This window comes from Lucilia sericata, unplaced genomic scaffold (assembly GCF_015586225.1).
Source record: "Lucilia sericata isolate MDLA Ls3-8-SP2 unplaced genomic scaffold, ASM1558622v1 Contig001071F_arrow, whole genome shotgun sequence".
Lineage (NCBI taxonomy): Eukaryota > Metazoa > Arthropoda > Insecta > Diptera > Calliphoridae > Lucilia > Lucilia sericata.
The window spans coordinates 146943-163086 of record NW_023995048.1 but is presented as its reverse complement, the minus strand read 5'-3'; the positions used below and the strand labels follow the sequence as shown (position 1 = coordinate 163086).

The 16144-nt window shown below is 34.8% G+C and overlaps 1 long non-coding RNA gene across 2 annotated transcripts; it reads right to left on the bottom strand.

Moving 5' to 3' along the window:
- Window positions 1-8347: 8347 nt before the first annotated feature.
- On the bottom strand, window positions 8348-15389 carry LOC119609867. 2 transcript variants are annotated; one of them, XR_005231959.1, is made up of 3 exons: window positions 15257-15389; window positions 14719-15193; window positions 8348-8458 (listed from the first exon to the last, which is right to left on the bottom strand). It is a non-coding gene; the product is annotated as an uncharacterized LOC119609867 (long non-coding RNA). The 2 variants fall into 2 exon arrangements; XR_005231960.1 differs by having other exon boundaries at window positions 14719-14793; window positions 14973-15275.
- Between the last annotated feature and the right edge of the window lie 755 nt (window positions 15390-16144).

Sequence of the window (16144 nt, the reverse complement as noted above, 5' to 3'; positions counted from 1 at the left end):
CAGCTTTAATGGACATATATGTTTCAAAAGTACGAATATAGCGATGAATAAGTTTCGATAAATAAGTATCATATGATCCAAAATCTCCCTAATTGACCCTACCCCCCATATAAGGTCCCTTTCAGAATATGACTTTAACGATCATTACTGGCTTAAATATACGAGTATAGTGATTAAATTCAACACAAATAAGTTTCAATGAAGCCAAAATCTCTCTATCAAACTTTATGTAGGTAGGTAGGTCGATAGGAGGATGTATACTACATCAAACCGAAGAAACACCTAGGCCACTATCGGGCCTGTTGTGCGCTCCAATTCAAGAAAAAAAACTGAAAGAATTACGTTCAGAAACTCAGTTTCCTGAACGTAATTCCTAAGAATCTTCCAATCAGTATTAGTCAGGAATGTTATTTCCGGAATAACATCACTTCCAAGATACTTGGATCTAACTTCGACGAATGCCTGGCAGTGGCAAAGAAAGTGCTCCAGAGTTTCACTGTCCTCTCCACATGCTCTACATTCGTCTGAATCCGCACGTCCAATTTTGCATAGATGTGCTCGTAGTCCTGTGTGTCCACTCAGAATACGTACCATCATACTAACTTCAGACTTGCTTATTTTGAGGAGATTTTTCGTCTTGCTCTCATCAGGGTCACCCCATAGGATCTTCGTGGTTCTACCCACTGTTTCATTATTCCAAGAGGTCTTATGGGATTCTCTCACCCATATTTTTAGTTCAGCTTTTGTTGCGTCGAATGGTTTTGCGTTTGTCAGGTTAACTGCCTCGAGCTCCCTTCCCTTTAAAGACTATTACATTCGCCCTTTCGTTACCGACTACTCCCGAGTGGGCTGGTACCCATATTATGTGAATCTTACCTCTGGGAGAGTATTCAGTTAAAGCTTTCTTACAATCCAATACGGTCTTAGATTTAGTTCTATCGCCTGATATCGCCCTAATTGCCTTCTGGCTGTCGGTAAATTTATTAAGCCCTGTGGGCGCCATATTTATTCTAATCCAATTTACGCATTCCGTTATTGCTCTCGTACTTCTGCCTGGAAGCTTGTGTTATGATTTGGTAAACGGTGGTATATTTCTGTTTCTGGGTTTTCAATATAGAAACCCAGCCCCACTTTGTCCCCCCATTTAGAGCCATCCGTGTAACAACGGATTCCTAATTGTATTTGCTCTAATGTTCCGCTTGACCAAGACATTCTATCTGGGATCAGCGTTTCAAAGTTTCCGACATATTCTGTGTCTGGTATACGATCAGGCACGTCCGATGATTGTGTATAACCTTCCAATGTGTCCAGTATACATTGATGAAGTGTCCTATAACCGCTTTTGGCCAGTTCGCCTAAAGTAAAGAGCCGTTCGGCTGTAAGCGCCGCCTCATATCTTAAATATGTTTCAATGGATGGAATATCTAGCAACGTTTCCAGAGCCTTGGTTGAATTAGTACACATGGCACCACTTATACCCAAGCAGCATGTACGCTGAACTCCCTTTAGTAGTTTGATATTTTTTATCTAAAGCAGTCCACCACATTATTGAAGCATAAGCTAGAATTGGTCTAATTACACTTTTATAAAGCCAATTTGTCATAGTAGGACTAAGACCCCATTTCATGCCTATAGTTCTCCTACATATCGCCCAGCACCGATGTGCCTTGTTGATCCTATCCTCTATGTGGTATCTCCATTTTAATTTCTGGTCGAAGATTACACCTAAGTACTTAACTTTGTCTGTCACTGGTATCTTCTTGCCCAGGAAGCAAGGTTTAGTATACGTAGAAATTTTTGTCTTTCTTGTGAAAAGACAGATTTCCGTTTTTGCCGGGTTAACATTGAGGCCTCTCGGTTGAGCCCAGCTCAAGGCCGTATTCAGAGCCACCTCAGCTCTTCTACACAAGTAATTTGGATCCTTTCCCTTTAAAAGTATTACGACATCGTCTGCGTAGCAGACAGGTCTAAGTCCTTTCTCAGTTAGGGTCCTTATTGATCGTGGTAACCCAGAGTAAAGGTGACAAAATGCCACCCTGTGGTATACCGCGAAATACCTTTTTCCTGATAGTTATATCGTACATCTCGCAGCTTATCCATCTGTTCCTTAGCATGTGGTTGATCCAGTTATTGAGGCCTCTCGGTTGAGCCCAGCTCAAGGCCGTATTCAGAGCCACCTCAGCTCTTCTACACAAGTAATTTGGATCCTTTCCCTTTAAAAGTATTACGACATCGTCTGCGTAGCAGACAGGTCTAAGTCATTTCTCAGTTAGGGTCCTTAGGAGGCTATTGATCGTGGTAACCCAGAGTAAAGGTGACAAAATGCCACCCTGTGGTATACCGCGAAATACCTTTTTCCTGATAGTTATATCGTACATCTCGCAGCTTATCCATCTGTTCCTTAGCATGTGGTTGATCCAGTTACGGAGCACCCGGTCAACATAAAACTGGTCTAGGGATTGGATAAGAGTATCAGTGTGCACGTTATTGAAGGCGCCTTCGATGTCAATGCATACCGCCAGTGTATACAGTTTGCTATCAAAGGATGAACCTATGTAGTGGACAACTTCGTTTAAAGCGGTTTCCACCGATCGTCCCTTTACATAAGCATGCTGCTAATTTTAGGTCTTTGTCGGGTATACTGCTTTTCACCATACTATCAACTATCCGTTCCAAAGTTTTAAGTAGGAAGGACGTAAGACTTACCGGTCGATAAGACTTAGGTGTCGAATAGCTAGGTTTCCCTGGTTTAGGTATAAATATTACCCTTGCATCCTGCCATTTAATGGGGGTATATGTGAATTTCAAGCATGCAGTGAATATCTGAGACAGATGTACGGAAACCAGTCCCGCCTCCATCTGTAAGAGTGGATCGGTCCATAATTGACCCTACTCCCCATCTAAGGTGCCCTTCATAAAATTACTTAAACGATCATTCCTGGCTTAAAAATACAGAATACAGAAAAGCGATGAAATTCGACACACATATTTTTATACGAGTTAAAACCTCTCTACCAAATGTATTGAGGATCGGTCCATAAGAAAATTACTTTAACGATCTTTGCTGACTTAAAAATACGTGAACAGTTATGAAATTTTGTATAAGAAACACTTATAGGGACGTAAATCTTCCTACCGAATTTCATGCGGAAAGTGTCGGGAAGTGATATTCGATGTAAACATGTTTTGTATGAACCAAAGTTGGTCTAAAAAAATTTTTGGAAAAACGGTCAATTATTAACTCTATTTCTCATATAAGGTCCTCTTCAGTTAATTTGATGAGTAATATCAACCTGATGTGTATAGGGTAGCATTCCTATTAAGGCATACGGTGGTGCGTGTATGAGATTCGGCACAGCCGAATATAACACTATCACTTGTTACCCTTGTTTTTTAAATTTATTTATTCGCGTGTGTGCGTGTAATTTTATAATAAAAAATCTCTCTTATATCAGCGCATTTTTTATACCCACCATCAAAAAAGATGGGGGTATATTGATTTTGTCATTCCGTTTGTAACACATCGAAATATTTGTCATAGACCCATAAAAGTATATATCTTCTGGGTCCTTATTAGGTAGGTAGGTAGGTTGATAGGAGGATGTATACTACATCAAATCCGAAGAAATACACCTAGGCCACTATCGAGCCTGTTGTGCGCTCCTGGCAGTAGCAAAGAAAGTGCTCCAGAGTTTCACTATCCTCTCCACATGCTCTACATTCATCTGAATCCGCACGTCCAATTTTGCATAGATGTGCTCGTAATCATGTGTGTCCACTCAGAATACGTACCATCATACAAACTTCAGACGTGCTCATTTTGAGGATATTTTTCGTCTTGCTCTCATCAGGGTCACTCCATAGGATCTTCGTGGTTCTACCCACTGTTTCATTATTCCAAGGCACCATATTTATTCTCATCCAATTTACGCATTTCGTTATTTCTCGTACTTCTGCCTGGAAGCTTGTGTTATGATTTGGTAAACGGTGGTATATTTCTGTTTCTGGGTCTTCAATATAGAACCCCAGCCCCACTTTGTCCCCCAATTTAGAGCCATCCGTGTAACAACGGATTTCTACTGGTATTTGCTCTAATGTTCTGCTTGACCAAGACATTCTATCTGGGATCAGCGTTTCAAGGTTTTCGACATATTCTGTGTCTGGTATACGATCAGGCACGTCCGATGATTGTGTATAACCTTCCAATGTGTCCAGTATACATTGATGACGTGACCGCTTTGACCAGTTCGCCTAAAGTAAAGAGCCCTTCGGCTGTAAGCGCCGCCTCATATCTTAAATATGTTTCAATGGGTGGAATATCTAGCAACGTTTCCAGAGCCTTGGTTGAAGTAGTACACATGGAACCACTTATACCCAAGCAGCATGTACGCTGAACTCCCTGTAGTAGTTTGATATAGCACTTTTTGTGTAAAGCAGTCCATCAGATTATTGAAGCATAAGCTAGAATTGGTCTAATTACACTTTTATAAAGGCAATTTGTCATAGTAGGACTAAGACCCCATTTCATGCCTATAGTTCTCCTACATATCGCCTAAAGTACGACTATAGCGATGAAATTCGACATACATAAGTTTCATATGATCCAAAGTCTTCCTACTAAATTTTATGAGGATCGGTCCATAATTGACCCTACCCCCCATATAAGGTCCCCTTCGGATATAAATAAGAATATAGCAATGAAATTTGACGAGCCAAAACATCTCTACTACATTTTATGTAGATCGGTCTATAATTGACCCTACCCCGCATATAAGGTCCCCTTCAAAAAATGACCTTAACGCTCATAACTGGTTTTAAAATACGAATATAGCGATGAAGTTGGACACAGATAAGATTCATGCGAGTCATAATCTCTCTACCAAATTCTATGTGGATCGGTAAATAATTGACCCTACCCCCCATATAAGATCCCCTTCAGAAAATTACTTTAACGCTAATTACTTTCTTAAAAATACGAGTAAAGCAATGAAAGTTGTGACGGGTACGTTGTTACTAAGAAAAACACAGTTGGTACTGACCAACTGGTCAGCACTGAAAGTGATTATATTTAGGAACTATTCTGGTGCCTTTACTTCACACCTTGGAGAAACATACCTGTATGACCACTCGTCCAGCTGACATGGTATAAATGTTCTTAATTTGTAGGTCTTCACAAAACACTTTCATTTGGAAAGAGAAATTCAATATTAAATTATAATTTTCAAACATAGTTGTTTACTTTATTTCGTTAATTTGTTTATGGTTTTTTTGTTGTTTTCCTTGGAAGAACTGTCAAATATTTTTGTAGAGTAATATGGTTTTATGTTCACGACATACAGGGGGCAGTGAAGTTATAGACTTTAGTGTCCATTCACAATAACGATGCACTTAACGAAAAAAAGCATGTAATGACCTTACAATGATCTTGAGAAAAACGATGTAAGAGGGAGAAACGAGGGGTGGTGGGTTTATGATCGTTCAGAACGACTTCAACATAGACTTACAAGATCACGTTGATCATTATGTCATAGATAAGTGAAAGTGGAAGTCTAATTGTATTCATTAGTAACGCAAGTCATTGAGCAAAAATATTTTTAATTAAGAAAGAGAAAGTGAATTAAGCTAATTATATTAATAAACCACCTAATTAATAGAAAAAGCATAGCATAAATCAAAGGTGAGATGAATAAGTTATTAAATAACCAATAGCCTTATGACATTATACAATGAATTAAATGTTATACTTAATATAAATTACTTAGATAATTGTATTTTAGGTATTGCATAATTCAATTGTATAAAATCATAAGTAATCGTAATAAAAAAAAAACAGATAGTTGTAATAATTGAGTTTGATGTTTCATTCAAAAAGGAATCACCAGTGTCGCAGAGCCATCTATTTGTAAGAAACAAAGGCCCATATTACAGTTTAGCAAAGACAGAGGCAAACACAAGGTATTTTCACAGCCAAGATTGAATAAAGAAAATCCCCCCGAGAGAAATTTCAGCGAAGACAACAACCTAGAACATGGGGAACATTGGGCAAGTGTATATCGTACGGTAAAGCCAATAAAAGGAAAATTCAGGGTAAGCGTTAAGAAGAAAACTCTATAGTGGACACTGGTGATATTCTAATGACCCATACGACCTTTAAGGTCACGTGATAGGTTGAAAGTCACCTTGAATATAAAGGACAAAAAGAAAACTAACCTAAAAATTCTTGTAGTTATATGTTATATGTGTGCATGCTACAAATCTAAGATCATATTTAAAAAAAAAAAAAAACAAATCAGATAAATAAATTCTAAAGCTAAAAAAAAAAAAAAAAAATTCAACATATATGTAAATTCAATAAGATGAATTAAGAAAAACAAAAAAAAAAAAAAAAAAAACCACCTAATATCGATTTTTTTTAAATAATTTTTCTATAATTCTGAAAAATCACTTAAATATAATATTACATAAGTAATATTTTGTTATAATCGTCAGTATTATTATTAATTTTGTTATTATTATTAATCTTATTAATATTAATTTAATTATTATTATTATTTTGTTACTATTAATTTTGTTATTATTAATTTTGTTGTTAAGTATTGAAATTTGTTATTAAAATTATAAAAAAATATCAAACATTTTTTGCCATATAATCGTAATCCAAAAAAAAAATATTTTAAAAACTCTAATACATACTTATGTATACATGTTTTTAAGATATTATTATTTAATATATATTTTGGAGAAAGGTACGCCATATTAAATAAACACATAAATAAATAAATTAAATTAATTAAATTATATTAAACTAAAAAAAAAAGAAAAAATAAAAATAAAATAAAAATAAAAATAAATAAAATAAAATAAAATAAAATAAAATAAAATACAATACAATAAAATAAAATAAATAAATAAAATAAAATAAAATAAATTAAATTAAATTAAATTAAATAATTAATTAAATAAATTAAATTAAATTAATTAAATTAAATTAAATTTTAAATTAAATTATTATAATTACATTAAATTAAAATAATAAATACCTAACTACATAATAAAATCCTCAAATACATAACAATAAAATTAATACATAAATAAAATAATAAAATCTAATATAATAAAATAAAATACCAATACCATCACATACTATACAACCCCCCCCCACCCATTTAGCATTATTCTTATCAGAATAAGCGATTGTTTTGTTTTCTTATTAAATTTGTTTTTAATTTAAACCATAATGTTTATAAAGAAAATATATGAAATTATTACATAAATCTTTATAAAGAAAATATATAAAATTATTTGAAACTTTATAAGTTAATTTCTATCTACATTTTTTTATAATTTTGTTAAATTCATATCAAATTTTCTAATTTATGTTTAATTTCTTTAATTTATAACTAAAATAAAATTTTTATATATATTTTGATTATGATAATCTGAAATTCACAATTATTGTCAATCATGGAAAGATAAATTGGACAAGGTAATGGTGTGAATCGTGGTTCCCTGGTAAGTTTTTGTTAGGGGTTTTAGTCATAGCAAATACGAGTTCACTAGAACCAAGATGGCTTGCAACATTGTCATATCAGGGGTGGGGCAACTACGTGAAGTTATCCCAGCTCAACCTTCAGTGACTCTATCCAACCATAGGGACCTGCCGTTTCTACTGTCAAACGTCCGTCTGGTCTATTTGGGTATTCATTTCGTAGTGTAACTGTTTTGTGTTTAATATTTTGAAATTATAAGGCACGAATAAATTTTTAAGTGTAGAGGACACAAGTGGAAAAGAACCACCTCCTAATCCCGACGAGCTAATGCCGTGCGACCACCAGCGTGCCGGTTCCACTTACCCAGAAGTCCCTCACATTTATGGCGCCCAACGTATGAGCATTCTTTAAAAATGCCATACATATCAATACTTAAAGGTTTATATCATTAACACAAGTCCCGGAAGGTGTAACAGTTATAACGCCATGCCTGGTTGCGGTGTTTATTTTATGATCAGTTAAGTATTGATGAACCTATTATTTTGATTCGAAATGATTCCAATAAAGTAAGTCATAAAGCATTAGACTAACACGTCCAGACTTTATTAGCGACTTTATGGAATTCATGAAGATGAAACTTAATTTGTTCTCTCATATAGAGTTTTGTTTTGTAAATAGAGTCAAGTTTTTTTTGTTGACAGTAGAACCAAAGGCATAGAAAATACAGTTCCGAACACAATCTATGGTATAGTAAATTTTATTTAATTTTCGTAATGAAAATCAATTTTAAAAAATTTTACAAATTCGATGTTTTGGGTAAAATATAAATATATTATGATTAAATTCATAGTATATGGAAAATATATTAGGATATTGGTATACAGAAAACTCCAAAGAAAAGGATTTACGAGTCACCAAATATAAACTTCCAGCCAACCAACTTCGTGATTCACATCAACCAGTCACATCTGAAATCGAGAAAAGAAGAATTAAAAACAATTATTATTATCGACAATTATTATTATCGAAATTAATATATGTATATTTATTTAGATTAAAAATTTAACGTAGAACTAACAAAATAATAAAATTTCTTAATAATTAATGTGTAAATTAGTCATTAAACAATACTAAAAAGATCGTTCGTTATATACATTTTTTTTGTCATTTATTGTACTAATTTTTTGGTATTTGTTTTCTTAATTTATTGTTATTATTATCTATTTCGTTTTAATTATTAAATCAATACTTTTCTCAAATTACTTTTTCAATATATTTTTCTCATCGTATGTTTATACATTTGAGAATAATTCGATCCAAACTTTTCTTGTTTAGTTGATAAACAAACTACTCTTGCTTCCTAAGTCTTTCGTTTTGTTTAGTTATTTTCTTCAAACAAAACATTTTCAAATACTTTTTTTGATATAATTTTTTTTAGTTTTCATTCATAAGTTCATACGATCGGGATATGTAGATAATATATATTGAAAAGAAAAGATATTCGATACTCACTATTGAGATTGAAAGTATTTGCTTTTATATCTTTTCCAATTTGACTTATAAAATCTAATTGTCGTGTACTGAGAATTAAAATCTGTATTGTGTATTTGTTTAATACTTAGTATTTCTACTTTACTAACTACGAAAATTTTTGCTAGTGCTGTTTATTTTCATTATAATTATTACTTCATTTGATATTTCTTATTTGAATATTAATATTCTTAAACCTTATAATAATTTTGCTACAACATAATTCTAAGACTTTTCAATTTCCATAGAAAAATTCACCTTATCAAGATTGACTTCCATTCTGACTAAATTAGCTACTTTAGTTGTTAGGATTTAAATTGATTAGATCGGTAACGAGTTTACTCGATAGCCTGATAGGTAAAAGTTATAAGGAATTTTGAAATCAGGGAAATAGGATTCCACTATGACAAGTGTTCCTGAAAAGACAACAAATACAAGGTCATCAAGTCGCATACAAGCTAGAAATCGCGATGGATCAACATCAGCAGCGACAAATCAACAGCATACTCATACTAACAAGCCTCCTACTCCTCAAATGAGCACGAACGCGATACTACCGTTAATGTCACTACAGTTTCCGACAGGTCCCCAGACTTCATCTTCTCCAGAATCTGGTACAACTATTCAATCTCCCGAATATAGTAGTAACGCAGCGAGAAGTGTTGTAGTTGAAGAACGTGCAAATATGCCCCAACAAAATACTAGAATGCCACGGTTAACGAAGAAGTGAATCCTGAGATGCCAGTGAATGGGCATGGGTTATCATTACAGGATTACATTAGAGCCTCAGTAGGATCGGCGCAAGCTATGATTATGAAAGAGGTACAGGATAACTTAAAGGCTTTGGTCCCACAGATTATCCGAGATTCACTACGATCCGAACAAAATTCCACAATGGAAACTCAATCGGGAAATCAAACCAACAGAAACAACCATCATGATCGTACTCCGGACCAAAATCACAACAATACAAACTGCACCAATCAAAATAGCGTTCCACAGTTCAATCAACACCAACCACAAAACCAATATACTCCACAAAATACACCCACTTATCATCATAATTCTCCATTACAGATGGAAAAATGGGGTTTTAAATATGACGGCAACAACCAAGTTTTGAGTGTAGAAGACTTTGTGTTCCGTGTTGAAGCATTACACGAAGATTACCAATGTCCTTGGAGCACCTTTATGAAGGGTTTTCACCACTTAGTGACAGGAGGAGCTCAACAATGGTTTTGGAATTTTAGAAGGCAAAATCCCTCATGTGAGTGGCCACACTTAAGATACCATCTACTACGAAAGTTCAGGCGATACGATAGTGACTTCGAGATCCAAAGAAAAATTATGGAAAGACGTCAACATCCGACTGAATCTGCCGATTCCTTTATAGCCGAAATCGTGAAATTGCAAAATCAACTTAAAGTTAGAATTCCAGAATATGAACTTGTAAGACTGGTGAAGGACAATCTTAAAGAGGGGGTGACGCAGCTTATTTTCCCTATGGAGATAAGTAGCCTGGACCATCTACTCGAGGAATGCCGTAGAGCTGAACGCAATATTGCAAAGAGACCATCCTACCGTCTACAACCAAACCACCCGCGCAGGATAAACGAACTGGAATATGAAGGAATTCCGGAGGAGGAGAATCAATATCAAATCGAAGCCGTTAACCACACCAGTACTCCAGGCAAACAACTTATCTGCTGGAATTGCAAAAACTCCCGGCCATACATTTATCGACTGTACGCTGACCCAGAGAAATTTATTTTGTTATAGGTGTGGGTTCGAAAATGTGATCTCTCCAAATTGTCCAAAATGCAAGGGAAACAGTCAAAAGAACATGATGAAAACTGGACCAACATGTTCAACACAAAATCAGATCCAGTAAACAAAAATATTTCAACACATCTAAACAATAACTACAGACCGGAAGAAGAATACAAAATGCAGGAAAACGGAAATGAAATAAATAATCTTAAAAATTTAACAGAAAGTAAAGAAATTGATACGAAAGTTACATTACAGCCTAGGAAAACGGAGAGGATGCTAAAAGAACTAATACCATATGAAACTAGACTAGAAAATTATAATAAGAAAAGGGCAGAGATTTTTAATGGCATAGACCATAAACATACAAAACGAATGATTAAAACTAGGGAAAGATTTCATAAACGGAAACAGGAAAGAAAAGAAATAGCATCAACAACCTTGAATAATGACTTTGATATAAGACCCTATATGGAAGTAAACGTAAACGGACTCAAGCTGAAAGGACTAATGGATAGTGGAGCTACGATAAGTTGCTTAGGGCGTAATTGTGTTGAAAATGCTGAAAAGATGAACACTCAAATCATGGATTTCAAATCATCTATACGAACTGCAGATGGCGGAACCCATCGAATTATAGGCAAAATCAAAACACAAATACAGTGCGGGAATAAAGTAGAGGAAATGATGCTATATTTGGTTCCAAATCTCCAACAAGACCTTATATTAGGTTATGACTTTTGGCAACGTTTAGGAATTAAAATAAGCATTAATTCGGAGATTATTAATGAGTTAACAACAGTAGAAGAGGAAATGAAAATGCACAAGTTAAACGAACAACAATCGATTGAACTCGAAAACGTAAAACTTTTTTTCAAATGTTATACAAAGTATGGGCTTGGCAAAACACATTTAGAAACTCATACTATTGATACGGGAAACGCACCAGCGAAAAAAATGCGATACTACCCAGTGAGCCCAGCGATTCAAAAGTTAACTTACGCCGAATTGGACCGAATGTTAGACCTTGACGTAATCGAAGTTGCTACGAATGCCGAATGGAATAACCGAACAACATTAGTCATCAAACCTAATAAAAACCGTCTCTGTTTAGATGCCAGAGAGTTGAACAAAGTCACGCGAAAAGATGCATACCCCCTCCCCAATATCGACGGATTATTAGCTCGTTTAGGTGACACGCATTATATCTCGGCAATAGATTTGAAGGATGCCTTTTGGCAGATTCCGCTCGAAGAATCTGCCAGACCAAAGACCGCATTCACAGTCCCCGGTAGACCTCACTACCAGTTCAAGGTAATGCCATTTGGACTGTGTAATGCGGCCCAACGTCTCTGTCGCCTTATGGATAAAATAATCCCGTCCGAATTGAAAGATCGCATCTTTGTCTATTTAGATGACTTCTGGTTGTTTCACCCGACTTCAATACACATATGACAATGCTGAAAATCGTTGGAAATAAACTCTCAGATGCAGGACTCACTATTAACATGCAAAAGTCAAAATTCTGTTATAAAGAGTTACGTTATCTTGGCTATATCGTGGGAGGTGGTAAGCTTAAACCAGACACCAGTAAAATGGATGCGATATTAAATATAAAACCACCTAAAAACCCGAAAGACGTTCGAAGATTTCTCGGTACCGTCGGATGGTACCGAAGATTTATTCAAGATTTCTCTACACTAACCTCACCGCTTACAGATACGCTGAAGAAATCATCAAAGTTTGTTTTCACCCCGGAAGCTTGTAAAGCTTTCGAAGATCTGAAGAAAAGACTAGTTACCAGTCCAGTACTGACAAGTCCCGATTTCGAACGACCCTTTTTTGTACAGTGTGACGCTTCGAATGTAGGAATTGGAGCCGTTTTATTTCAGAAAGACGACGAAGATTGCGAACACCCTATTGAATTCTTTTCTAAAAAGTTAAATACAGCACAACAGAACTACTCGACAACTGAAAAAGAATGCCTCGCGGTAGTCCTGGCGATAGACAAATTCAGGCAGTACATTGAGCTTATGGAATTCACAGTCATTACTGATCATTCTAGTCTCAAATGGCTGATGAAGCAGCAGGACTTAAGCGGACGATTAGCTCGATGGAGCTTAAAACTACAACATTATAAGTTTAACATAGAACACAGGAAAGGTAGTAAGAATGTAGTTCCAGATATGTTGTCGAGACTAGAAGTAGAAGAAGTGACAGTACCTACCCCCATTATAGATTTCGACTCCGAAGAGTTTAAATGTACTGAGTATACCACTTTGATTGATACAATCCAACAAAATAAGGATAGATTACCAGATCTCAAGGTAGAAGATAACATCGTATATAAAAGAGTTAGATTCAATCAGGACGAAGTTGAGAACGAAGAAGATTGTTGGAAAATCTGGTTGCCTAATGGACTTACAAATGAAATAATAAGAAAATCTCATATCAATAACACCGCTCACGGCGGTACAGCAAAAACTCTTTTTTACATTAGGGAATTCTTCTATTGGCCATCTATGGTTAAACAAATAAAGAAATTTATACGAGAATGTGATACCTGTAAGGAAATAAAACATCCGAAACAAACCTTAAGGCCCACAATGGGAAATGAAGTCGTGACGCAAAGGCCCTTTCAAAAAATCTACGTCGACTTTCTTGGTCCCTACCCAAGGTCAAAATCCGGTAACACGTACATATTCATTGTACTAGATCATAAAACGAAATTTGTGTTATTAAGAGCAATGCCTAAAGCAACAACTAAAGCTGTAAACAAATTCCTAATCGACGAGATTTTCCATAAATTCAGTGTACCAGAAACACTACACTCAGATAACGGCAAACAGTTCATATCAGAATCGTTTCAAGACCTATTGAAAACGTATGGAGTCACCCATATGCGGACGGCAATTCACTCTCCACAGGCCAACGCAAGTGAAAGAGTGAACCAATCAATTTTGGCAAGTATAAGAAGCTATCTACAACAAGACCAGTCGAAATGGGACGAAAATTTATCCAAAATCGAGTGTTCCTTACGATCAACAGTTCACGCGTCAACAGGAGTAACGCCATATTTCGCTCTCACCGGATACAATATGGTCACTCACGCGCAAGCCTATTCCATTCTGCGTAAACTCGGAGCTCTTGATAGTAATGAGATTGTATTACCTAAGGCAGAACAGATGAAATTAATACACGAAAAAATCAACACAAAAATACATGAGGCATACAAACGGAATGCAAATTCATACAATAAAAGGAGTAGATCGATAACTTTTCAACCTGGACAGGAAGTATTTAGAAAGAATTTCATCCAAAGCAACTTTGCCAAGGGTATTAATGCAAAGTTATGTAGGCCATGGTTGAAGTGTCGGATAAGATCAAGAGTAGGACTAAATCAATACGAGGTAGAGAATTTGAGAGGACAACTGATAGGTACGATACACGCTCAACATCTAAAACAGTAGCTAAGTATCAAAACTACTAGAAATGAGAATTTATACGATCATTAGGAAAAGTATAGGTAGATAATATATCATTTATTATGCCGCTATTATATTTTCTTATTGATTGAAGAAATCTTATCTATACAATTTTATTTGCATTATAAAAGAAGTAACTTGATGTTAGAAGAATGGATGACAGGTATGTAATTTGAAAACTTCTTTGTTAATGAATCTTTGACGTTATTAAAACACCAACTATTCCCTATGACAATGACTCATGATACTAAACAACACGATACAGATTAACCTCCACTAAAATAAAGATAAATGTACTCTTTTTGACAGCAATAAAATCAACAGTAATTGACCTAATCTTGTAATACACCTACAGTAATCATCTAGCCACTATACGGTCAAGCCAAATTTTTCAGGTCCTTGGTTAAACTTACAATTATTTATTTTATTTTATAGTAACTTACACAGTTTTACAAGATTCCAAACACAAATCGAATAGAGCTTCTCACGAATTCAAACTTAAATAATGATGAATAGGTCTGTAAAAGAGATAAAGACTTTTGAAAATGAAACAAAAAGATTATATTGAAACATACAATACCGCGAAAATTTTGACATCAGTATATTTCTAAAGTCATACACGTTTTAGTTAAATAGTTCCATGTACGTAAGACTATAAGACACATGGAAAATATTATGAATTTCATCTTGAACTTACCCATATAGTTTATCCTTCTTCACATAAAACTTCAATAGTACAATCAAATAGAGAATACTTAACTTTCAGATAAACACATCTAGAACCTATAAGCTATAGCGTCCCCGAACTGCGTGTTTCCCAACTTTTGTCGCATCATGGAATTCGCAACAAAAGCTGGCTTTGTGACGGGTACGTTGGTACTAAGAAAAACACAGTTGGTACTGACCAACTGGTCAGCACTGAAAGTGATTATATTTAGGAACTATTCTGGTGCCTTTACTTCAACCCTTGGAGAAACATACCTGTATGACCACTCGTCCAGCTGACATGGTATAAATGTTCTTAATTTTGTAGGTCTTCACAAAACACTTTTCATTTGGAAAGAGAAATTCAATATTAAATTTATAATTTTCAAACATAGTTGTTTACTTTATTTCGTTAATTTGTTTATGGTTTTTTTGTTTGTTTTCCTTGGAAGAACTGTCAAATATTTTTGTAGAGTAATCATGGTTTTATGTTCACGACATACAGGGGGCAGTGAAGTTATAGACTTTTATGTCCATTCACAATAACGATGCACTTAACGAAAAAAGTCATGTAATGACCTTACAATGATCTTGAGAAAAACGATGTAAGAGGGAGAAACGAGGGGTGGTGGGTTTTATGATCGTTCAGAACGACTTCAACATAAGACTTACAAGATCACGTTGATCATTATGTCATAGATAAGTGAAAGTGGAAGTCTAATTGTATTCATTAGTAACGCAAGTCATTGAGCAAAATATTTTTAATTAAGAAAGAGAAAGTGAACTAAGCTAATTATATTAATAAACCACCTAATTAATAGAAAAAGCAATAGCATAAATCAAAGGTGAGATGAATAAGTTATTAAATAACCAATAGCCTTATGACATTATACAATGAATTAAATGTTATACTTAAATATAAATTACTTAGATAATTGTATTTTAGGTATTGCATAATTTCAATTGTATAAAATCATAAGTAATCGTAATAAAAAAAAAACAGATAGTTGTAATAATTGAGTTTGATGTTTCATTCAAAAAGGAATCACCAGTGTCGCAGAGCCATCTATTTGTAAGAAAACAAGGCCCATATTACAGTTTAGCAAAGACAGAGGCAAACACAAGGTATTTTCAGCCAAGATTGAATAAAGAAAATCCCCCCGA